This window comes from Tachypleus tridentatus, chromosome 5, assembly GCF_004210375.1.
Source record: "Tachypleus tridentatus isolate NWPU-2018 chromosome 5, ASM421037v1, whole genome shotgun sequence".
Lineage (NCBI taxonomy): Eukaryota > Metazoa > Arthropoda > Merostomata > Xiphosura > Limulidae > Tachypleus > Tachypleus tridentatus.
In genome coordinates, this window is record NC_134829.1 from 20,535,677 (window position 1) to 20,560,800 (window position 25,124).

The 25,124-nt window shown below is 35.5% G+C and overlaps 1 long non-coding RNA gene across 2 annotated transcripts in view; it reads left to right on the forward strand.

Annotated features, from left to right (window-relative positions):
• Positions 1–25,124, forward strand: part of LOC143250664 (uncharacterized) — a 90,893-nt gene that overhangs the window by 12,651 nt on the left and 53,118 nt on the right. The window contains exon 1 of one of the 2 annotated variants that reach the window (XR_013028295.1): positions 15,435–16,337. The exons of the other annotated variant lie outside the window; for it this stretch is intronic. This is a non-coding gene — a long non-coding RNA (uncharacterized LOC143250664). Of the gene's footprint in view, positions 1–15,434; positions 16,338–25,124 lie in introns of those variants that run through there. 2 annotated transcript variants of the gene reach the window in all.

Sequence of the window (25,124 nt, forward strand, 5' to 3'; positions counted from 1 at the left end):
AAAAATATTTGTGGTCAAATCCTAATATTCGGTCTGAAAAGAGTAACCCAAGAGCTTGCAATGGACGTTGTTAACTATATGCTTATCTTCAAGTCTATCAATCAGGCCTGGCATGGCCGAGCGCGATAAGGCATGCGCACGGAATCTGAGGGTCGCGGGTTGGCATCCGAGTCGCGCTAAACATGCGTGCCCTCCCAGCCGTGGGGGCGTTATAATGTGACGGTCAATCCAACTTTTCGTTGGTAAAAGAGTAGCCCAAGAGTTGGCGGTGGGTGGTGATGACTAGCTGCCTTCCCTCTAGTCTTACACTACTAAATTAGGGACGGATAGCACAGATAGCCCTCTAGTAGCTTTGTGCGAAGTTCACAACAAACAAACAAGTCTATCAATTAATAATTAGTGATGGCTAGCACAGACAATCCTCCTGTAGCTTTGAATTAGTTTTCTTTTCAGAAAATTACTATTGTTTCCCATTGAGCGAATTCTTGCGAGCTGTGTATATATTTTTATTTGATGTGAAAAGTAGACAATTTTGCCAACATTCTTCTTGATAAGTGCAAAACAAAATCTAATTGGTAGATAAGTTAAGTCCACAGATTTTATTTTCATAAATGCCAAATCTTACTGATAAAGATTGTATTAACTTTACACATTATTCACGCATGGTATATTTACGATACATATATACCGAATTATCGAAGTTTTTCAAGTTTATCTATCAGATCTCTCTAGGAAAAAAATCCTTTTTCACTAAATCAAACTATCTGGATGCAGATACCAGCGTCGTTAATCAGACATTCGATTTCAAAGTTTAAATAAAGTGGACTGTTTCAACTTTGAGGTTGAGACTGGTTACGGTGGAATTAGGTGCGTTACATACAGCTAACAGTAGGCTTAATATACTAATTTTCTTTTTATTCTATTTAACGTGATTATGTTTTAGTTAGAGCACTAATACTTTGTAAATTGTATTAAATATTTAAAAGTCTCATTTATTATTATTTTATATTGGTTTTTGGCTGTACTACCGGTACTATCCCGCCAGTTGATTTTATAACTAAAATTTAACATGTACCATATCAACTTATCTCATATGTTAGGTTACTACAAAATTACAGAGACGTTTAATGGGTTTTATTGGTCACAGGAACTTGTTAGGTAGGATTGTAAAAAGTTTTCGTATACCTTCATACTATACTGACGTTGCGTTGTTCAATGAACATAAAAATCTATGACAGTACTTAACGCTAACAGCTGGTATTTATGTGACCCGTAAGTAAGGTATAATCTATTATTTTGTTGATGTGACTTTTCTTAACAGTTGTTGGTCAGAAAGTTAAATATATCTAGTTTTATTATTATTACATTTTTAGTACGGAGATTATTTTACATTATTAGTTTAATATCTCATGAATCTCATGAAATATTATTGGGTTTATGGACGAAATGAGACTTAATAGTGACTGTATCCAACTGATGAAACAGTGCATTTTAATCTTTATAAATAAGAATGTAAAAATAGTATATTTAAATAGCTATGAGCATCACCAAGTTAATTCTTATTTATGTTGTAAGAAGATAGCTTACTGTAACCAATTGTTAGTGTTAATAGGTAAAAAAACAGAGTTCATATTACTTCACGAATAGGGGCTGTAGTTGATTTAGGTACACTTGTTTAGTAGTAAAAGGTTTCTCTGGCATTACCAATCGCCATATTTCACTTTTTCATTAACGCTGAACTAGTTTATTAAATAGCAATGGTGATGTAAGCCTGATTACCCATTAATACTGAACCGTTTTTATTCATATAAGTGATTGTGTTGACCGACTGGTCCATTAATACTGCACTGGCTTTTAATAGTAATGGTGACATTATTCTACTGGTCTGTTAATGCTGGGGGTGCCGTTTCGTTTATTAGTGATCAGAGTTACAACGCTTAAAAAGGGTTACGATACCCGTTGTGGGCAAAGCACAGATATCACCTTGTGTAGCACTGTGCTTAATTACAAACAAACAGAACAGTCTACTAATGTTTATATATAATAGTAAACTCGCTAGTCTGCCTGTTGATCAACTCTAAACAGGTTTTCAATGTTAATGGTTGTGTTAACTATAATTTTTAACTGTTTTTCAATTAATGGTTGTCCTTTTGTCTAACTATAAGGAGCAGATTTTTAACTATTATATACAACACAGTTGCTTCTCATAGTGTTTATTGTCATTTTTGGATAACTTCGTGGCCATAGGGCGGTAAGAAGCAGGTAGCAATATGGATGTTCATATACACTGCTGGCCAAAATTTTAAGACCAATGAACATAAAGAAAAAAATATGCATTTTGTGTTGTTACACTCAACCACTTATTTGTGTAGGTCTTCGGAAAATGACAATAAGAAAATGGAAAATAATAAAAAAAATTTTTAGCATTTAATAGGGAAGATGTGAACACTGTGAAATTAGCCTAAATACTAACTGGTCAAAAGTTTGAGACCACACTGAAACAAAGCGTTAATCGGTAAACACGTAACGAAATTTAGTCATTTGTGTTCAAGCATTAGCGCTGCCAACATCTCCCATTGACATCTCCTGTGTTACATGGCAAAAACATGGCAAAGGCTAAAAAGTTGACAGAGTTTGAACGTGGCAGAATTATCGAGTTGCAAAAGCAAGGTTTCTCTCAACGTGCCATCGCTGGAGAGATTGGGCGTAGTAAAACTGATGTTGTAAATTTCTTAAAAGACTCTGAGGGATACGAAACAAGAATTTCAGGTGATCGGCCCAAGAAAATTTTGCTGGCGTTAAGCAGGAGGATTCTACGGGTTGGCCGGCAAGACACCGGCCAATCATCGAACCAGATTAAAGTTCTTACGGACGCAGAATGCAGCTTAAGAACAATAAGACAGAATCTACGAGAGAAAGGCTTTAAAACCGTAAACATCTTCAAAGGCCACGCCTCTTTCCACACCACGAAACAGCTCAGTTAAACTTTGCTGAGAAGCAGCAAACATGGGACGTAGAAAAGTGGACGAAGGTTTTATTCTCTGATTAGAAACATTTAACCTGGATGGTTTAGATGGATTCCAACGTTACTGGCACAATAAGGATATCCCACCGGAGACATTTTCTACACGACACAGTGGAGGGGGGTTCCATCATGATCTGGGGTGCTTTCTCCTTCCATGGAACAATGGAGTTTCAGGTTATACAGGGGCGTCAAACAGCAGCTGGCTACGTTGGCATGTTGGAGATAGCATCCTCATTGACTGAAGGGTCTCGCTTGTGTGGAAATGACTGGATATTTCAGCAGAACAACGCTGCAATCCACAATGCCCGCAGGACAAAGGCCTTTTTCATGGTGAATAACAGGATTCTTTTAAACCATCCAACGTGTTCACCCGAACTGAGCCCTTTTGAAAATTTTAGGGGGTGAATGGCAAGGAAAGTCTACAGAAATGGACGTAAATTCCAAACAGTGCATGATCTTCGTGAAGCCATCTTCACCACTTGGAATAACATTCCAGCCAACCTTTAGCAAACGCTTTTATCGACTATGCCAAAGCGAATGTTTGAAGTTATTCGCAATGACGGCCGTGCAATTCACTACTGGGTCCTCTTGTTAGGCATTTCCTACTCTGTTTAGGACTCTTCTGTTTAGTATGGTCTTAAACTTTTGACCAGCTAGTATTTAGGCTAATTTCGTAGTATTCACATTTTCCATATTAAATGCCAAAAACGTTTTTATATTTTCATTTTTCTTATTTTCATCTTTCGAAGCTCTACTCAAATAAATGGTTGAGTCTAACAACGCAAAATGTATATTTGTTCTTTATGTTCATTGACCTTAAGAATTTGATCAGCAGTATTTCTATATCTATATGTCTATATATCTCATGTATGCTCACCAGCTTTAACTTGCCAAGATAAAACTTTCTCTGTAAATGCATATCTCGCCAGACGAAAAGTACTATAATAACTATATTATCCCTTTTTATATATGACTATTCGGTACATTTTTATTCAGATCGACCCGTCATGGCTAAGTGGTTAGAGCGTTCTACTTGCAATCTGACTGAGGGTTGCGGGTTTTAGTCTCCTTCCCATTAAACATGCTCGTTCTTTCAGTCGTGGGTGCATTATAATGTTACGGTAAATCTTACTATTCGTTGGTAAAAGAGTTCATGGTGGTTGATAATGACTTATTGCCTTCCCTCTAGTCTTTCACTGCTAAATTAGGAACGGCTAGTGCAGATAGCTTTCGTGTAGTTTTGCACAAAATTCTAAATAAACCAAATCAAAATTATTCAATATCAAAGTGAAATATTTATATATATATACGTATTCATTAATGAAAATACTCTAGTTCAGACTCTTGTGAAAAATAGGAACGACTTACTAACTAACTCAAATAAAGTATGAATAGGCTACTTATACCAGAGTCATGCAACAGTTTTACTAGGCTACTTATACCAGAGTCATGCAACAGTTTTACTAGGCTACATATACCAGAGTCTTGCTAGAGTTTTACTAGGCTACTTATACCAGAGTCATGCAACAATATTACTAGGCTACTTATATCAGAATCATGCAATAGTTTTATTAGGCTGCTTATACTAGAGTCATGCAATAGTTTTATTAACTACTTATACCAGAGTCATGCAATAGTTTTATTAGGCTACTTATACCAGAGTCATGCAATAGTTTTATTAGACTACTGATACCAGAGTCATGCAATAGTTTTATTAGGCTACTTATACCAGAGTCATGCAATAGTTTTATTGGGCTACTGATACCAGAGTCATGCAATAGTTTTATTAGGCTACTTATACCAGAGTCATCCAATAGTTTTATTGGGCTACTGATACCAGAGTCATGCAATAGTTTTATTGGGCAACTTATACCAGAGTCATGCAATAATTTTATTGGGCTACTTATACCAGAGTCATGCAATAGTTTTATTGGGCAACTTATACTAGAGTCATGCAATAGTTTGATGACAGAAAATAACGAGAATGAAAGGTAAATTACATGTATTGAAGAAACAGAATTGGTGGAACAGGAGAAATAAAGAATAAGGGTAATCTTGAAGTATAGGATACAAAATTCTGGTGTTATATGTTCATAGATTCTTTGTTACACATTATAGACCTCGAGCTATAGACATGTAGCCCGCAAGCAATCTGTTATGTTTACCCTGTGACATAGGCGAAAACAAATGGCGTTTCTTTAGTGAGAAATTATGTTTGCATATAAAGTAAGTTTTTCGTACATTCGTCGTTCGAGCGATTTAAGCTGTCTTATAGGCAGTGGTCCATTAAAGCGTCAAATGACACATAGTTTATCCATCATATGTCTTTATATACATATTTATCATGGTGAAAGCACCCCTCGATTAGTCACTATCTGCTTCCTTGGTTACCAAGTGAATGTATATCCTTCCTCCTACTTTTTTATTTGTATATGTGTAGGAAAATTCTTAAAATTTTAATTTTCCTTCCCCTTTAATCACATTAGACCACAGGACCTAAATACTATCACAACTGTAACATCTCCTAGTTCTGCTCTTCAAGTTGAACATCATACTTGGACGAATGCCAAACATATAATTCAAGCCTATGCTGAATTCCAATGTTTATTAACTAAATTTATTTTTCTGAAGTATACCTTCAGGGTGAATGATAAAGAAACTTATATAACCTATGATGTAAAAAAAGCTGTAAGAAAATGAATATGAAACATCAACCAAAAATAAAAAATAAACGCATATATATATATATATATATAAGCCTGTCTTAACTCATTTTCACAAATGAGCAGTGACAATGAACGTACACCACACTCTGTCTGCTATATAACTTCCACCACTGTATTTATATCGATCAATTAAGATATCATTAAAATGTTGTTTTTATTTTTATGGAGAGGGGCAGTAAATTCCTAGTGTGACAATATTGACCACGTGATTTATTAGGGAATTTATTGTTTTGATAATAGGTAATAGGCAATATGTATCCCACTTCGAGCATGCATTTCATATATCAGAAGAGGGATTATAACCAAATTGTCGTGATTCACAACTTCAGCTTAATTACGTGAAAGTTGGTTGGATAGTTAGTGGATGTTAGATTTCAATATCTAAGTGAAAGTTGCCTAATACAACCTTCCCCCAAGATCGTCCTGTACGCTAAATTAGGCGCTTCCAGACCATTAGGGCAGGATATTACTGAAATTTCTGCTTAGCTCCCTGCAAACCACCCCTTCTGCTCCTCCTGTCAACTTGTACGTTTCACTTCCTTACAATCCCCCCCCCTCAAACTGTCATTAATATTTCGTGCTGCAAGGATGCATTTCTGAAGATTGGTACGCAGTCTCGGATTTATTTCTAGGTTTTTTTTAATTTTTGTTCTGGCCTAAACCTTCGTCTACAGATAAGTATGACTGTTTCTAAATCAGATTTACAGCTAGTACTCGTGTTTCACTGCCATATATATTCAAACAGCAAGTAAACCAACTTGTCTTCCAGTAATTAAGGAAGGAAGTTTGGATTTCTTACTCTATCATGTATATACCAATTGGAAGGTAAGCTTTTTATCTTATCAGTTACTTACCATGAAGGAAGTTGGTTGTTTACTTACTCTATTAATTACACACCAACTGGTAGGTAAGTTTGTTTTTTTATCTTATCAATTACTTACTGAGTGGGAGGTAGGTTCACTTATTAATGACTTCCCAGGAAGAAAGCTGGTTTACTTACTCTATCAATTACATATTAATTGAAGGCTACCTCATTAGTTACTTTCATTATAAATTATTTCCTCCTATGGAAAGCTAATTTACTAAGGATACACAATGAAAGTGATAAAAAATCAAGTTATGTGTTAACACTCATGACATCTCACGCTTCCATAAACGCAACGACATAGTTTAGCAGTGTGTATCAACATCTTTAACTGCACTTACATCAATAAAAAATAAAAAAAGAAATTTGTTGTGTTTAGGCTGTACATAAACATCAGTTATTCTGTATGTACAACTAAAATATAGCAGAAACAGTTGTTACTGTGCAACTCGAAATTTGCACAAACGATCGTTTTTGCACTTGAAATATACAGAAATAAAATTTATTGAGTAGATAAAATCGAATAACTTACTCTGTGTTTAGTTTACTTTAAAACAATGGCTGGCATTGCATATTTAAGTTGAACAACAAGGTTGGTCTAGAAATTATAAATACTGTTCTTCTTACGGTGTGCAAAAGTTTAAAGAGGTTATACATGTATACAGCTAGGATATATAGCTATTTGTGTAAACATCTACAATACATACGTATCTCTACAAAAAGAATGTTTACTAGGTCGTGTTTCCACATGTTCTAGATACACAGCAACAATTCTATCTACTCTTGATCTAAAGCTACAGCTGTTTCTTTTAGATACATAATATCGTTGTGTATCGTAAATGAACAGTAATTTCTGCTTCCATATATATGATTCATACAGAGTTTTCGATCTCTTTTATATATATAAAGAACAAAAATATCTGTGTCTGTCTGTTTGTTCGTTATCTAACTACTTTTAGGTTACTAAGCCAATCTCAACCAAACTTAGTAGGAAGCTTATTTGGAACAAGGGGCATATAAATGGGGTTCATAACCGTTACACTCTATTATTGTTGTTACCCATCGAGTATTTATTATCTGTAATATAAGATAACATTAAATACCAACATAGATAGGGGCACGATAATACAAGAAAAACAAAACTTTCTTAAATTTCTTATAACACAACATACACACAATGTGAGAGGAGTGCACACAAACGTCTTGTATATCTCACATAATGAGTTAGCACTCTCTTTAGAGAAATACAATGGAAAAATGGTTTCCACTATCGCAATAATGCATAAGCTCAGGTGAAGTCTCTACTCCAAAAACCATCATACGGCTGATATGAAGAGACGTTTTTTTACTTAGAACTTCCTACTTTGACCCGTGACCTTTCACTCTCGACCCGTAAGATACTTCTATGGCCAATGACTATCTATCAATTAAGTACATGAAAGGACATTAAGAGCTAGTTGTTGAATGCAGGCAACAGAAAGCTCTCGAACCATCATGATTTTGGCCACCGCCTTTTCCTACAAAGTCACTTTGACTATCGCACAGTGTATATTATGTTTTGATATATAAATATTGAGTTCTTAGAACTTATACAAAAACTTTTGATAAGTGATAATGAATACTGTAATAATATGTTATGTTATAAATACATTGTGTGAAAGTTGGGATTTTTTCTTATTTTTAAAAAATCCACCCACACATTTTGTTAAATCACAATACGGACAAAGGATAGGCGCTTTAGCTTGGATGAAATAAATAATGCTTCCATGTCTACTTGGTTACTCAGAAAATAATTAGATTTTGCACTTAGTACATTTCAAACTGAAAATTATTCATGGATTTATAAACAATTGACTATATATGAAGCTTCAGAATTGATAGTGTAGAATGGGCAAACTTTTTCTAGAACTTTTTAGCAAGGACCAAATTATAATTAATCTATGATGTGAGACGCGCTTAGTACATTTAAAGTCTAAGATATCGGTCTTTTTACTATCATACAAAATAAGAAGCAGTTGTAATAAAAACTTAATTGGTCACGAAACTTAATATTTGTGTATATTATCTGAATTATTTTTATTACTGTATGGCTAACCAGAGCAAAAAAAAATAACGCATTATTAAAGCAACTTACATACAAGCAAACAGCGACTACTATGTTTTAAAGATTTTGAGCAATGGTTATTGTTTTTGTCTTAGCGGAAAGTTATATAGTGGGTTAAATGAGATCTGTGAACTGCGGAAATCGAATGCTGGATTTTAACAATGTGAGTCAGTAAAATTACCGATGACCAACCGGTGTACAGCCAACGGTTATATTACAGCTATCGTACATATAGAAAATAATCTTAATAATACCTATGGTATCAAGAGTCTGGAACGCCCTGTTGGTTAAGACACTTGACTCCCAATCAACAAGTTGTGGGAACAAATCTCTTTAATTAAAATGTTTGCCCTTCCGGCCTGGTGGTGTTCAAACGTGATACCCAATCAAACTTTTCGTTGGTAAGGGGTAGATCAAACGTTAGCGATGGACGACATTAGGTAGCTGCCATCTTTATTTTTTAGTCTATCATTTCTGAGTTAGAGCAGATACATTTCGAACAGCTTTCGGTAAAATTCAACTCAACAAACCAATTTATAAGGAAATAGTTGTAAGAATTTCAAATTGAGAGTGAAATAATAATACGTTAAAACAATATCACAGCATAAAACATAAAAATAAAATATTGTATCTTATGTTTAGCTTTATGGTCTCTAATCCTCTTGGGAAGTCTGCAAGATATGATCAGAGATGCAAATAAAACTTCAATGTGTTTCAATGAGGCGAATCCACCATAAATCAGTATACAGAAACTACTGTATAAGGCTAACGTAGTTTATAAATTGATCGAAGTAGAAGTGAGTTCTGGAAAAAGAAACAAATTAAGAGAACTGGATAAATAAATTGAGTTACGTTGTTAATCACAAATGAAAAAAAAATCTCAAAGTTCATACATCTAATAGATTAACAAATGTACAACAATAAGTTAGTTTATATGTAAAGTCTTAATTAAAAACCAGTGAATTTTTTTTCAGGTGACCATCTTTTTCTAAGAAACCAGATTGACATCAAACTAATTTAAAGGCCTGAAAAACTATTAGTGAGGTCAATGTTTAATGTAATCGATTAAATGCAAGAAGAAGAAAGGAAGCGTCTTGTAAAAGTTTGTTTATTGCATCTTTACTTTACTTTAAACATGGGATCTCATCGTCACACTTATAACGCACTCACAGTCTCGTGTATGTGAATTAAACCTTTTCACTAATTGTAGGTGCTTAATCAACGCTTTATAATCGTTTTACAAACAGCTGGAGCCTCATCTGGTTAGTATTGGTTTCTGTTGAATAATACATAGTGGAAAATTGATAACTTAAAACAAGGCTTCGCATGACTTACTCGGCTTTACAAGATGTTTTATTGTATAAAGGTAATGTTTAGTAATTAAGGTTCTGTTTTTACTTAAGAAGCTATTTTGAAATTATTGAGCTTATCTCAAAGATAGCTTTTTGATAACTTGAAAGCTCACGTGCTATAGTTCTCAAAACAAAAATACAGAGAATGTTTGCCATTGATATAAATAATATAATTCATATATCAATAGAAAAGATATATATTATTCAATATATGTATACATCTTTTAATTTTTTTAATTGTGATAGCGCAAACCACAAAACCTCAGATCGACAGCTCGGAACACTGACCATGGCCTCGTTTTGCAAAAGATTAGAATGGGTGACTCCTCAAGTATCAATAATTGTGCTTTCGAGATTACTATTTCCAGAGTTAACCCTATCTTCAATTAAAAAAAAAAAAAACATAGAAGAAGACAAATGAACTCTGAGTTACTAAACACATAAAAAATCTATTGTACCTTGAGAAAGAAAAAAAATCGCAATAGCAAAACACTTTTGTATGTCCGACAGTTCTTCCTCATTTGTAGCAACATATACTAATATAATTCCCAAATTGTAAGCGATCGTTTGCCCAACAATACTTCATTGTTTATACATATACATATACTGATTCAGTTCTAAATTTCTTAGCCACTGTCTACCGAACAATATTTCTTAATTTATAGCAACGTATACTAATTTATTTTTTTAAATTCTAAGCCACTATCCGCACAACAGTTCTTTCATGTTTACCGCAATATATACTGATTCAATGCTCGTTTTCCAAATCAATGTCCGTCCAAATTTACTTACACATTTATGGCAATATATAATGCTTCAACTCATTCCAGTGCAGTATAATATTATTTCTTACGTTATTTTCTCTTTCAAACTGACGTATTTCAGTTTTATTTCCATATCCCTATCATGTAGACTACAGACTATATTATCGATGAAGTCTGGAAGGCAAAACGTTGAACAATTAATGTATTTTAAAAGTTTCTGGAATTACAGGTCGTGTTTATCTTTTATTGATGTTTTTAAATATGAATGTTATTCTCCAGTCATTACTTGGTACTGTTCATTTAAAAAGTGCATACAATTTAATTGGGCGTTACATTTAAGGAGATTATTAGGCAGAGGAAAACCAGTGACAATTCTGTTAGCTTGAAAGGGTAAAAGTAATGTTATAATAATCTTATTTACATTGTGTAGCAGATGTTAAAAGTAAAATAATACTGAAATAATGGCGCGTAATAATAAATAATAATAATAATAAGGTTTAAAGGTTTAAAAAAATATTTCTCACGGTAATCAGTGGCATGGACTGCGCACTGACAAACGTGCTGTGACGAGACTCCACCGTAGGATGGAGGAGAGGTTGGTTGCAGTTAACTGATGCTAAGCTCCTGTATGTGTAAATGAATAAATGTGATAGCTATGTCGTTAACCTATAAAGAAACGTAATGTTATATACATGCGGTCTGTAAAAAAAAAAAACCGTTAACTATTTTATGAGGTGTTTAATCTATATAAACTGCATTAAATTTGTTTATCGTATGTGTCTAAATATTGTAAAGTATTATATAGACTGTTTCTTTTTGTAGAGTTTATATACGGTTGTATATTCACGGTAAATGTTATCTCTCATTGTTTGGTTTTTAAGAACGAATATATTTCTTAATGGAATAATAATTTTATTTTTATCTTTCACAGAGTACCATTTTCCGTAAATCGGTGTATTCCCAATTTGAGAATGTTTAGTTTTACAATGCTTTTGTTGCCTTGTATTGGCAGCTCAAATATCAGTAATGATTCGTACGTTTTGTCAGGCTACTGACATTCCATTACCAGTTTTAGTGAAACAGCTTTACAGCCAACGTTAAGAGACTGCGGTATTTCTGAGCTAACGTTATAGGATGGTCAAAATTAGGATCACGTATATTGCTTATTGGGTTGATCAAACCACACGCCATACAAAATTGAACTGTAAAGGAATGCCCAAGCTATTCGAATGCATCTCAGGAACGTATGTAAAGTGCCAATTTAAACTTTTTAATAGACTCAAAGCATTTACCACTCGTGTTGAAAGAGCACGTACTGTATGTTTATAATGGGGCGGTGTTGTAGCACAAAAGACGTCCTAATCTATTTGGCTCGGACGTTCGTGACAACATTAGTACAGAGACTGAACAAGTACAGCTTGCAGGAAGAGTGGAGATTTGCATCTAGATATATTGTATAGCTGTACAAATTCTACAACAGAGTCCCCGTACGTTTATCACGAATGTGTTAAATCACACAGGAATAGTTTCATCTTTTCATAAATAACGTTTTAAAAGTCCCAAAAAATCATCGAGCTGTTGCAATCAACAAAATGTTATAAAAACATTACTTTGTAGTAGGTCTGGATCTATATATCAAAATACAAAACAGTAAAGCGTCTTTGACGTATCAAGTTTAGATTATTTGAGACGAATTCGCCTTTAGAGCTACATATGATAAAGAGATCAAACACAAATTCATTTTCTTCATACACATACAAAATAGTCTTTCCTGATGTTTCTTTCACTCCAGAACAACAGCAAAGGTTCGAATCCCGTCACACAAAAAATGCTCACCCTTTCAGCCGTGAGAGTGTTATAATGTAATAGTTAATCCCACAATTCGTTAGTAAAAGAGTAGCCCAAAAGTTAGCGGTGGGTGGGAATGACTAGCTGTTAAATTAGGGACGGTTAGCACAGATAGCCCTCTTGTAGTTTTGCGCGAAATTCAAACCAAGTTAAAGTTACACTCCTCACGTCACTGATAGGTCTCTTGTGATTTTTAAATGCGATATATTCATTGACACAGTGTTTTAAAACCAGTTTTTAAAAATTTGTTTATTTCGAAAAATACTTCCATTTAAAAACAGACGTAACCAATACTTAAATAATAAAAGAGAGTGAAACAGCGGAGGAAACAAGTAGACACAATGATGAATTTAACTCAATACTTTTTCTGTTTATCACACTAAAACCGACATAAACATTTTTGCCAAAGTTCTGTAGGAAAATTGAAATCTGTATATTATAAGTAATAGTGAAACGGAAATGAATAGTTAAATAGCTGTATATAATGTCTGATATGGTTTTGTTAAGCCCAAACTTACACAAAGTCTACACGTTCTCTGCCTAGCACGAGTGTCAAACACCAATTTTTCGCTATTTGCATTTCACTCTAATTTATTGAATGGGGTAGGAAATATTTGTTTTGGATTTCGCGCAAAGCTACAAAAGGGCTACCGCAGATAGCCAGGAATTGGCTTACTCTTTTACCAATGAATAGTGGGATTGACCTTCACTTATAACGCACCTGCGGCTGAAAAGACGAGGATGTTTAGCGAGACGGGGATTCAAATCCGCGACCCACGGATTACGAGTCGAGTGCCTAAACCACATGGCCATGCCGAGGCCTATAGAGACATGAAAAATCAGAGATGTTTTCAACTATTATTATTATTACTTGGCTTGAAAAAGTAATGAATAAATAATAAAGTCATGGGAAGTTATTAACTCTCTTCCTTTCTTTCTTACATTATGCACCTGAACTCATGTTACCTTTAATTGGATTATATATATCTACCTATATCTACAGAATGGTGTAGTTTAAAAAAAAAAAGCTATTATATTTAGGCGGGTATGTCGAAAAGTGAGAATAAAACAGGTTTAAAATACACCAATAAATGATTTTAACCTTCAGACTTGACTTCCAGGTCAACAGCAAAGGGGGAGGGACAAACAGGTTTATGTACTATCCATAATCAGATCACCAAGTTACATTCTTCGTGTCAATGATAGCCCTCTCATGATTTTTCAAAATAGTGTTTGAAAGTGCATTTATTTTCAACAAATAATTCCATTCACAGACAGCATATCAAACTTAGTAGTTCGTTATACAGGACCATAGTTTATCTAATATAAATGTAAAAGTAAATATTTATATATTTTCATAAGCGTACTAGTAAAGTAAGCATAATTGAAATGAGAGATACAAACTCAAGTCTGGTCGAATACATAGACATTCTTGTACAACAAATCACAGACTCACACGTATTTGTAAATTATGTAGAGCAAGTCTTGATGTAATTAAAATCAAAACTACCCTTGGACAGTATAAATCCACTTCTCATAGAATAGTTACACAAATGATTAACCGATTTGAGCTGATAATATCCAATATAAACGTTTTGTTTGTTTGTTTAGAATTAAGCACAAAGCTACACAATGGGCTATCTGCGTTTTGCTCACCACCTGTATCGAAACGCGGTTTTTAGTGTTGGGAGTCCACAAGACATGCCACTGTGTCACTGGAGGAGCCTTGTACATGTGACACTAAGGCTTAATTATACATTGTATTTATTTGTTCGTTGTTAAGCGCAAAATTACACTATGAGTGTCGAAACCCGGTTTATATTGTTAAAGTCATCATACTTACCGCTCTCTATTTCTTGGCCCAGCATGGCCAGGTGAGTTAAGGCGTTCGACTCGTAATCCGAGGGTCGGGGATTCGAATCTCGGTCACACCAAACATGTCCGCCCTTTCAGCCGTGAGGGCTCTATAATGTTACGGTCAATCCCACTATTCGTTGGTAAAAGAGTAGCCTAAGAGTTGGCGGTGGGTGGTGATGAGTAGCTGCCTTACCTCTAGTCTTACACTGCTAAATTAGGGACTGCTAGCGCAGATAGCCCTAGAGTAGCTTTGCGCGAAATTCAAAAAGAAACCTTTATTTCTTTTAATGATTTCTAGCTATTGTTTTAAAAAATATATTGTGCTTGCCGAAGGTACAAACATAAAAAAAAAAAAATCTGTTAAAAATTAAAAGTCAATTGTTTAAACTTCCCGGTAACTCAGCAGTAAGTCTACACGCCATAAATTTAAAAATTTGGTGAGAAGAACAAAGACAGCTCATTAGATTGTTTCATACTTAATCGCAAAATAAGCACGGTTAACTTTTCTTGTAATAGAAAATTGTAGGCTGGCGAAGTATGCGTCAAGCAAATTCGTGTTAAAATTTTTGTTCTGAACTTTTATTCTTCATGGTTCTCGTCAAAAAGTAATTGTCCAAGTTTCCATTCTACAAATGCAAAATATATATTTTACCTAATTCATTTCCAGCACCTTCTTGACATAAATTTCATTAGACAGTTCTTTTAAGATCTGATAATTCGTCATTCAGAACAAATATTATTGAAAGTTCGACACAATAATTTTGACAAAACCACTGAAATGTCTGTATTATCTGTGTGGGGAGCTCTCATTTTTGTAAGGTTTAACGGAGAGTACAGAAGACCGAGACCGTAGTATTTTGTGTCCGCCCCGGCTCATATGAATGCTTGCTGCCCGTGCCGACGTACTTGATATTCACCAGTCGTCACTGTAATCCCTCCATCCCGAGAATATGTTTATCAAAACAAACAAAAAAGAGAGAGGCCTTTTTAAAATGTATGAAGGATTTATCGGATTGCACGAGATAGGATCCTAGGTTCTGTTTCGCTAAGCCTTCAAATTTATATTCAGCGATTACCAAAGGGTTTAGTTGTAAATTAGGGTGAGAGCGTGGGCTTTTATTTGACGTCTAGCCTTCTACTCAGTTCTTTTTAATAGAGCAGCTCAAAGCGTACTGCTCTAATTCATTCACTTAACTTCCACGCCTTCAATGATGATCCATATTAAGTTGATAATTATCCAACAGCAACGGCTAAATTGCAATGCAGATGAACCCGTACTTTCCATATAATTAGAAACGAATGCAAGAAACGCCTGTGCGCCGCGTATGGCCATCATTTGCAAGGGTAGCCACCGCGTGCGCTTCATCCATTACGACACCTTGGACTTGCGTTTTCGAGTTATTTGTGGAGTTTTTGTTTAAGTAGGGTAAATAATAATAACGATCAGCAATTATTGTTATTGTAATAGAATGATTATGTTCTACTCAATTTTTTATTGTTTCTATTAATCGTTGTGCTTAACTTTTAAGAAGGAGAACGAAACCGCAGCTTTAGGTTCTACATTCTTGTGGAAACACCTTGCATCGAAACGAGGTCATTATTGATGCTCAAAGGCCTGTTGGAAGATGATAACCGGCCATACTTCCCCGGGAACTGAGCCCTCCACACGCCGGTAGAGGACGGTGTCCCCTCTGGGCATTTAGCTTCTTCTGTTTTGCTCTCCGCCGTTCAACATGCACTGCAGCGGGAAAATAGCGCGGGTCATCGAGCCAGTTGATAGACGGGCAAGAAGCCAGGTGAGTCGGCCTTATGCCTGTCAGGCGAGGTCTCCTTACTCTCTGCCGCCAACTGTCTATAAAACATGAGGGTCTGTCAGATCGTCAGATTCGGACTCAATTTATATGTATGTTAGTGTAAGCCGACTAGCAGTTCTAGTTTAATGATGTTGTTCATTAGTGGTCGTTGTCTCTCGTTAATCAAATCTGTTTTTGTTCCTCTGCAAATGTTACCTTAAACTATACATATATAGCAGTGGTTGCGAAAATGGGAATCATTGCTGTCCAATAAGTTAAACAAAATACTTTTTCGTGATTAATATATATTTATCATGTCTCCCATCAAGCACTCCACTGTAATGAACTGACGGGTAAAACACCTCTTTTCATCCTGGTATAATATTCATTAACTAATAAGATGAATGTCAGAACTTCTCGAACCCGTCAATGTGTATTACAATATTTCATAATACGCCCCTGAAACTATACTTTAATATTGCTTTTAGTTAAAGATTACTGTTAAAGCTAACGGCATAGGTAAAATAGACCTGTAAGGAAATAGATAAAAGCTCTCTCTTATTTTAATAGTTCGTTTAAGGATAATACTGCTTGAATAATTAAATATGAGAGCAGCAAAATATACGGGCATATGTATTATACACTTACGTATGGGTGTATATTAGATTACATTTCGTAAAAATTACATGTCTTCAAAGCCTTCCACGTTTGGGAACATTTCTGTCGTATGCAGTCTTGTACATATATGAGAATAGATATACATTAATTGGCCTGTATTGATATTAATTCCCACTAGAAATTTCAGGTGGATTTCGTATTTAAATGCAAATTTAAAAACGCTTAAAGATTGGTAACTATCTTCTGAAAACATTTTTATTCTGTTGTTTTGGTTTTGTATTTCGTGTAAGAACTCCAGACCACACGAACACTGCCGGCAGCTCAACACGTACGTTGCTATCAAGGCTTGTGTAAGGTCGGTCACTCTCATAGGATGTCATCGCCCAGCATTTACCTGACGTCAAACGTGCCAAGCATTAAAGGTCCTTTCTCAACCTTTTTGATACTAGGGACCATCTCGTTGCCTGCCGAATTTGTCGTGGACGACTACAATGAAAGTACAATGAAAACTATTAACATTTGCGTGAGAATATTCGGCCAGTTTCAGTTTGTTTTCGTGAAACTCCACGTACAAGCCAGATAGGTAGCTGGCGACGGCGCGAAGACGGGTTGTTTGTTTGTTTGCAATTAAGCACAAAGCTACACAATGGGCTGTCTATGCTTTGCCCACCACGGGTATCGAAACCAGGTTTCTAGTGGTGTGAGTCTGCAGATATGGGGGACAGGGGTCACCATGTTCAGGTTATTGGAGAAACATTGCTCCAGACACGCAATCAGTGAGCAAGAGGAGAAAACAAGCAATGAATATGAAAAAAAACATCTTATTGCTTTTAATGTCTGTACTGAATATTTTCTGCATAACGTTTTTGTTATTTGGTTCACAAGCTAGGATTTAACCTGTGAAACAGGGCATGATTTTAGGTTATTTTACACTGGATTTATGCCCCCAACTGGTACAGCGGTAAGTCTACAGATTTACAACGCTAAAATCACAGGTTCGATTCCACTTCTAGATTTCGTGAGGATGAACACACTTCAAAAATTGCCCTTATTGGTTTGACACGAGAATAATTTTTAGACGGTTTTTGACATCTATTGAAAAAAGATACTCGTAATACTGACCAAATCTATGAATTTCGAGAAAAAAATTAAAGACAGTCTCACTTAGTTCTATATTTCATAACATTTTCCTTTATTTTACCAGGCGCTCACACACCTGTATCGAACCGTAAAGTGATATTAGCATACAATCCTGAACAGAACGTCCTGTATTTCTGTCAAGGACACATTTTCCATCACCTGATATGCCTCACTCAATATTTTACTTTTCATTGCTAGGTGAATACATTATGCGCTTTTAGTAGGATGTTAATTATCATTTTTAATTTTGGAAATCATCACATAAATAAAAAGATTGTCAAACAAGTCGAAAAACTCTTGAGTTTGTAATGCAGGATAGAGATACTGAATAGTATTAACACTGTGATACGAAAATGGTTGTCCTATCATATAAACGTTCTGTTTGTTGCTATCTGTAACTAGAGGATGCTGCCAAGATAACTTGTGCTGTATTTTAAGTTCTCCTTTAAGAGTTTCTTTTAAAACATCAAAATCAGTTTACTTATAATAACTGTCACAATGCAGAATTAGTCGATAATGTAAAGAATTTTTTTCCTCAGCTTTATTATATGAGGAATATCAAAGAAAGAAAACACTAATTTCTAGTTGGATGGATAAGAGAAATCGGGACTTTCTTGAGACACATTAAGCTCACTTTGCAGTCCGATGTTTGTCAAGTTAAATCACGTATACTAATTATAACATAAAAGCCTGCTTCTCAACTGTTTCATCACGTCCTAAAGAGTGCTTTTCCCGAAGATGTCATCAAACTAGAAGTATACTGGCTATTCTCAGTTCATAGTGAGACCTCTCGTCAGAGCCAAACAGGGTCCAGAAGTACACTGGCTGTTCCCAGTTCATAATGAGACCTCTCGTCAGAGCCTGATTAAAAATGAATTTATTTTCCATTTCTTAGTGTATTAAGATAAACCAATACGTTTGTATTCTCCAGACTGGTGGTTTGTTTGTTTTAAATTTCGGGCAAAGCTACACGAGGGCTATCTGCGCTAGCCGTCCCTAATTTAGCAGTGTAAGACTAGAAGGAAGGCAACTAGCTAGTCATCATCATCCACCGCCAACTTTTGGGCTACTCTTTTACCAACGAATAGTGGAATTGACCGTTACATTATAACACCTCCACGGCTGAAAGGGCGAGCATGTTTGGTATGAAGTGAATTCGAACCCACGACCCTCAGATTAGGAGTCGAGTGCCTTAACCACCTTGTCATTTCGGGCAAAGACTGGTGGTATAGGTATTGAAACTTTAATTAAAGTGAAGTACAGAACAACTTTTCGACCTTCTTAGGTCATCTTCAGGTTAACAAAGAAGATGACCTAAGAAGGTCGAAACGTTGTTCTGTACTTTATTTAAATTAAAGTTTTAATACCCATACTAGCCATCTTGAGAATACATTTTTACTTCAAGTGTTTCTCGTCATCAAGAAAGCAGTGCGCAATATCTGGAGCGAAGCACCTTGTACTGTGGCTTGCGGGTTCGAATCCCCATCCACCAAACATATTCGTCGTTTCAGACGTGGGGGCGTTATAATATAACGGTTACTCCCACTATTCATTGATAGAAGCGTAAACCAAAAGTTGTTGGTGGGTGGTGATGACTAGCTGCCTTCCTTCTAGTCTTACACTAGTCTCTTAAATAAAATTCCTCTTGTTTGTTTCCGAAAGATGTGAGCTTTTACTGACACAATTAAACCGATGCATTTCGAACAGTTTATGGAGATATCTGCTCTCCTAATCTGAATTATTTCGTTTACCTTTCATTTGTATGTTCCTAATATTTTACTATCGACTGGAAATTTACTTGCACAAACTTGTCGATACCTGATTTCTATTGGCCAAGATGAAATCTCTAATCGTAAAACGATTGCACAATTCAAGTACGCCATTTAAAAAAACCCACTAAATTAAAAATAAAACACTGAACTCGATTTTAACTCTTATTCTATCGTCTTTTATTGCTTTTTTTTTTCCTTCTGGTTTACTTACGTTCGATTCTCGTGCCAATAAGAATTTGTGTGCTTTTCTTATTTTTAGGTATGATTAAATATTGTTTTATTTATTGCACAAACAGAATTGAAAGAGATGGAACGGGTATCTAATTAAATCATTTTTGGTTACTGTGTAAAAGCGACAAACCTATTGGCAAAAGTTTCCAAACAACTTTTTACCATTTATTCCCTCTGTATAAGATGACTAGAGCATTAGAACATGTAGATACTGTGCTATTTAAAATGTCTACTGCTAGAAAACCAGGTAATCTTTAACCACTCGCACTAGATGACATCAAATTAGACAAAATGACCAGCAGCACAACTGGAGAGCTGTTTTCATTCAGTTGCATGTAACGGTATTTTAATTTAAGAATAAGAACTGGGTTTCATTTAGTTTCATAATTTTAAAATAACAAAACATAAACACGCTTTTTTTTCCAGTTCAAATAGTGCACAAAAGAACTTGTTTTCAAAGTGCACACGTTATTTTGATTACTACACAAAATGTGTATTGTAGGATGGGCCTTAAATATCGGTTAGAGAAATCAGAAATTATCTGATGTCACTACTAATTAAACTCAGCTGTCTCTCAGCCATTGGGGTAACGTAGTGCAACTGTGACTAATAGAAACAAAGGCTGTCAAATTGTTAACAATCGCATGGGTTTGCATATACATTGATGAACAGGACTAAGATGTATAGTTTTAAAATTTGATTCCCTTTAGGCTTTGAAAACAGTGATATATTCAGTAAAATTAGTTTCGCCAGCTTGTCATGGAAGCCATTTTATCTTCCTTTAATTTAGGTGTTTCCTGCCATCTTCAGTGTACACTAAGTTGTCTTTGTGTAATTAGCTGTAGACGAGGATAGAAAACTTGTAGCCGTCTCGTCATGCTTTGACACAAGAAGAGAAATATTATATTGGCTGTACAGACACGGACAATTTTCTCATGATAAATTGTCTAATAATTTACATACAATGACATTTAATTTATAGAATGATCCATCTGGTTGGACAGAACAAACAGCTGTGATAGTTGATAGAATACTTCCCGCCTCCATCTCCTCCCCTTTTTTATATGTTATCAGCCTCTAGCGAAGGATAATCGAACTCTACAGTTGCAGCAGAAATGATCCAGACAAGAGTTGTGGAAATCATTGTTCATTGTTATATGGTTTGTCTTAAATACATCATTTATAAGCAACAATTTTAATGATTGTTCAAAGAGTGTTGTTAATTATTGTTTTTCGCTTAAAAAAAAAAGGGTCCGGCATGCCAGGTGGGTTAAGGCGTTCGACTCGTAATCTGAAGGTCGCGGGTTAGAATCCCGGTCGCACCAAACATGCTTGCTCTTTCAGCCGTGGGGACGTTGTAGGTGACGGTCAATCCCACTATTCGCTGGTAAAAGAGTTGGCGGTGGATGGTGATGACTAGCTGCCTTCCCTCTAGTCTTACACTGCTAAATTAGGGACTGCTAGCGCAGATAGCCCTCGTGTAGCTTTGCGCGAAATTCAAACAAACAAACACAAATAATGATGTTTTGGTAAAAGTTTTGTTGCATTAGCAACAACTAACTGCAACATACATATACATACATTTACGTATGCCACATACATTCTGTACATGCTATACTCATGCAAAGGTAATGCATATATCGATATACATTTAAATTATATCAACACTTTTTTTAGTTGTGGTTGCCTGAGATGTAATGTGGCCTGCTTGTGGGTTTAATTAAAATAAGAGGGGGTTACACTCGCTTCTCTTCCTTCATCTTGAATCAAGTGGTAAGATGAATGAGAATGCTGTGAACGACTTGTAGCACCTAATGCATCCATAGCGATATCTTCAGCACATAACCTGTTATGGTACCTTCATAACCTGGTGAGTCAGCTTATGTGCCTAACCATCTAATACACTTTAGTAGACTTGAGTTAATATGGGGGAGGGATGTATCTGGTGTAGGTATCGTTGACAAATCCTAAAGTGATTGTGTTCGTCCATTTCCTGATGGCATTTTCTCCATCAGTGGTTCCACTATCTTAAGCCTACAATAACCAGTCTGTTCAGTACAATATTTAACCATTATTTACTCAAGATTTTGTTCAAAGAGAAGATAAGAAGTGTAGTCAAGATTGCTATTAACTGATGTCATTCCTGTGTTAAACTAAAGCTTGAAAACATATTAACAATTTCAAATCAAAGGCAATATCACTGGTTTTATTTCGCACTGAAATGCACATCGAGACTGTTTTCTAATTTCACGAGTATATTTTTATATCATTTTGAACAGAATATATAGGCATACACAGTTAGAATCTCAAAAGAAATATTCACTGGCGTTTGGACGATCGGTACCATAGAGGATAATTTAATTTGTGGTTCTTTCTCATACTGTGTCTCTAATTTGGAATATTCTGAAACCTGTCTCCAGGCTGGATATTTGTGATCAGAATTCAAAAGTCTGTAAATGATTGAAGTAATATCACAGAAATTACTTTATGCTAATTTTCTACATGTAGTACATTTCGATGCTTTTAGTACGTAAATAAAGGAGTAACCCCTTTACTGTCTATGCTCGTAAAATACTTTGATTGCTACGTTCACTATACTAAACAATTTTCAATTATCCGCTGCTTATAGCTGTTTTAAAGGTAACCCCAAGTACGACTCCAAAAAGGAAGCTGTGATTTTTCTCCATAAATATTGAAAACTCGTCATCTGCCTTGTAGGTCAGCCGACAGTTTACAACAGTAAAATCAGGACTCGATTCCCCATTGTGGACGAAACGGAGGTAGCTCATTGTGTAGATATAAGCCAAACAAAACAACAACAAATTCTGAACGTTGACATAAAAACCAGAGTGTTAAGTGTTTGTTAAAGTTAACTGTAAGCGTTGAGATTACCATAATTTAAATTCATTACTTAGCGTATAGCTATGTCTGTTTTGTTGGTTTTCTTTTTTTCGAATATTCGCGCAAAACTACACAAGAGTTACTTGCGCTAGCCATCTCTAACTTTGAAATGATGTACTGGAGGGTTTGTTTGTTTGGTTTGGTTTGAATTTCGCTAGCCGTCCCTAATTTAGCAGTATAAGACTAGAGAGAAGGAAGCTAGTCATCACCACCCACCGCCAACTCTTGGGCTACTCTTTTACCAACGAATAGTGGGATTGATCGAAACATTATAACGTCCCCACTTAAAGGGCGAGCATGTTTGATGTAAAGGGGATTACAAGTCAAGTGCCTTAATCACCTGGGCATGCCAGGCCTTAAACTAGAGGGAAGTCAACTAATTAACTGCACCATTCACTAACTTTTGGGCTTGTCTAGTCAAATAGTATGATTTGACCGTCAAACAAATCCCAAAATGATCTAACTGGTCGCAAACCAGCGATACTTGTTTTCACAGCCAGCATGCTAATCACGAGGCCATGATTTGGCATACCGTACATATTAAGCGTGTTCTGCAACAAATCGCGAATGCAATTATTAGTAGAATTAACTTTTCTCGAAAACCTTTCACGAAAACAAATTAATTAATTATTATTGACACATAACTTCCTATTATAACGAAGCAAGTTTTCTCAAGACGTCTGTATGGGTATCAAAACTTTAATTAAAATGAGGTACAAAATAAACTTTCGACCTTGTCAGGTCATCTTCAGGTTAACAAAGAGAGTTTGCACGGCATAGTCAGGTTGTTCGCACACTTCACTCGCAACCTGAGGGTCGTGAAATCGAAATACTATCTCACCAAACATGTACGTCCTTTCAGCTGTAGGGACGTTATAACGTTAGATCAATCCCATATTTGTTGGTAAAAGAGTAGTTTAAGAGTTGGCGGTTGTTGTTGGCGACTAGCTGCCTTCCTTCTAGTCTTTTGCTGTTAAATGAGGGACAGCTAGCGTAGAAAGCCCTTGTGTAGCTTTGCGTGAAATGTAAAATAAACAACTCCATCATCAACTTGTAGTATTGTTAGTTCTCTGTCTTTTGTTTTATGCCAATATTACTTCCGTTTTCTTACTTTTAACTTGAATATTTGTATTGTAAATTTGCTTCTTTCTACCTTCGGCCATGTTTTATTTTAGTTTAATAGTTAGCGTTATTGTAAAATTTAGCGTCCTTGAAATTGGTCTTTCTCTTTATTTCAACCAAGTTTCGTTCGAATTATTACTTTTTTCCTGCCTTTGGGTAATGTCTAGCTAATAACCAAGACTTTCTGCCACCATGGAGTGTAGAACTATATTACTTTTATGTACATTTAATCAGTGTTGGTATTTATGGTTATTTCATTCTAGAATAATCAGAGAAAAGGATACTTTTTTATTATTAGCAGAATTATAACCTTACCATTGCTAAAAGCCACAATTCTTTATATGGCAAATTGTTATTGAGTTAAGAAGTACAACAATATAATCTGTAGAAGCGTTGCCAACGCAAAATTGTGTTGTTAGCCATCACCATCGATATCAGCTCTTCAGATGGTACTTTTTGTCGCATCACTACTTTCCTCTCTACCAGGTGGAGCTCCTCAACTTGTTGTGCCTGTTCCATTAGTTTTCTGCAGACTCGTGAAAGTTCTCAAAAGACGGATTACGTACCCGCACTATAAAAGTTTCAGCCAGGTGGGGCAGTAATAGCAATCCACAAAGAAACTGGAACGCCACATTCGCCAAGCAAAGTCAATAACAAAAGACAGGCGTTACCATAGTGGCAAAGTGCCTCAGCTGACGCTCACATTGCGCGCACGGCAACATGTGTTTGTCTACGTTATTATATCACCATGTGTTATTAGGTGTCGCACCCCCGACTATGCTGGTAGTCAATGTTAGTGTTGTCTCCTGCGTTATTTTCTATACAGATCGAGATACGTGAAGTGCACCTCTCGCTCTAACACAGTGAGGGATGATTGTGACCACTCTAATATGAAACCAATATTTCATCTGTAATAGGGTAAACATGTTACAGTTGTAATCTACCAAAATCTCAACTTGAAAGTAAATTACCAACTATTTTGTTGACTATGATTTTCAACACGAAC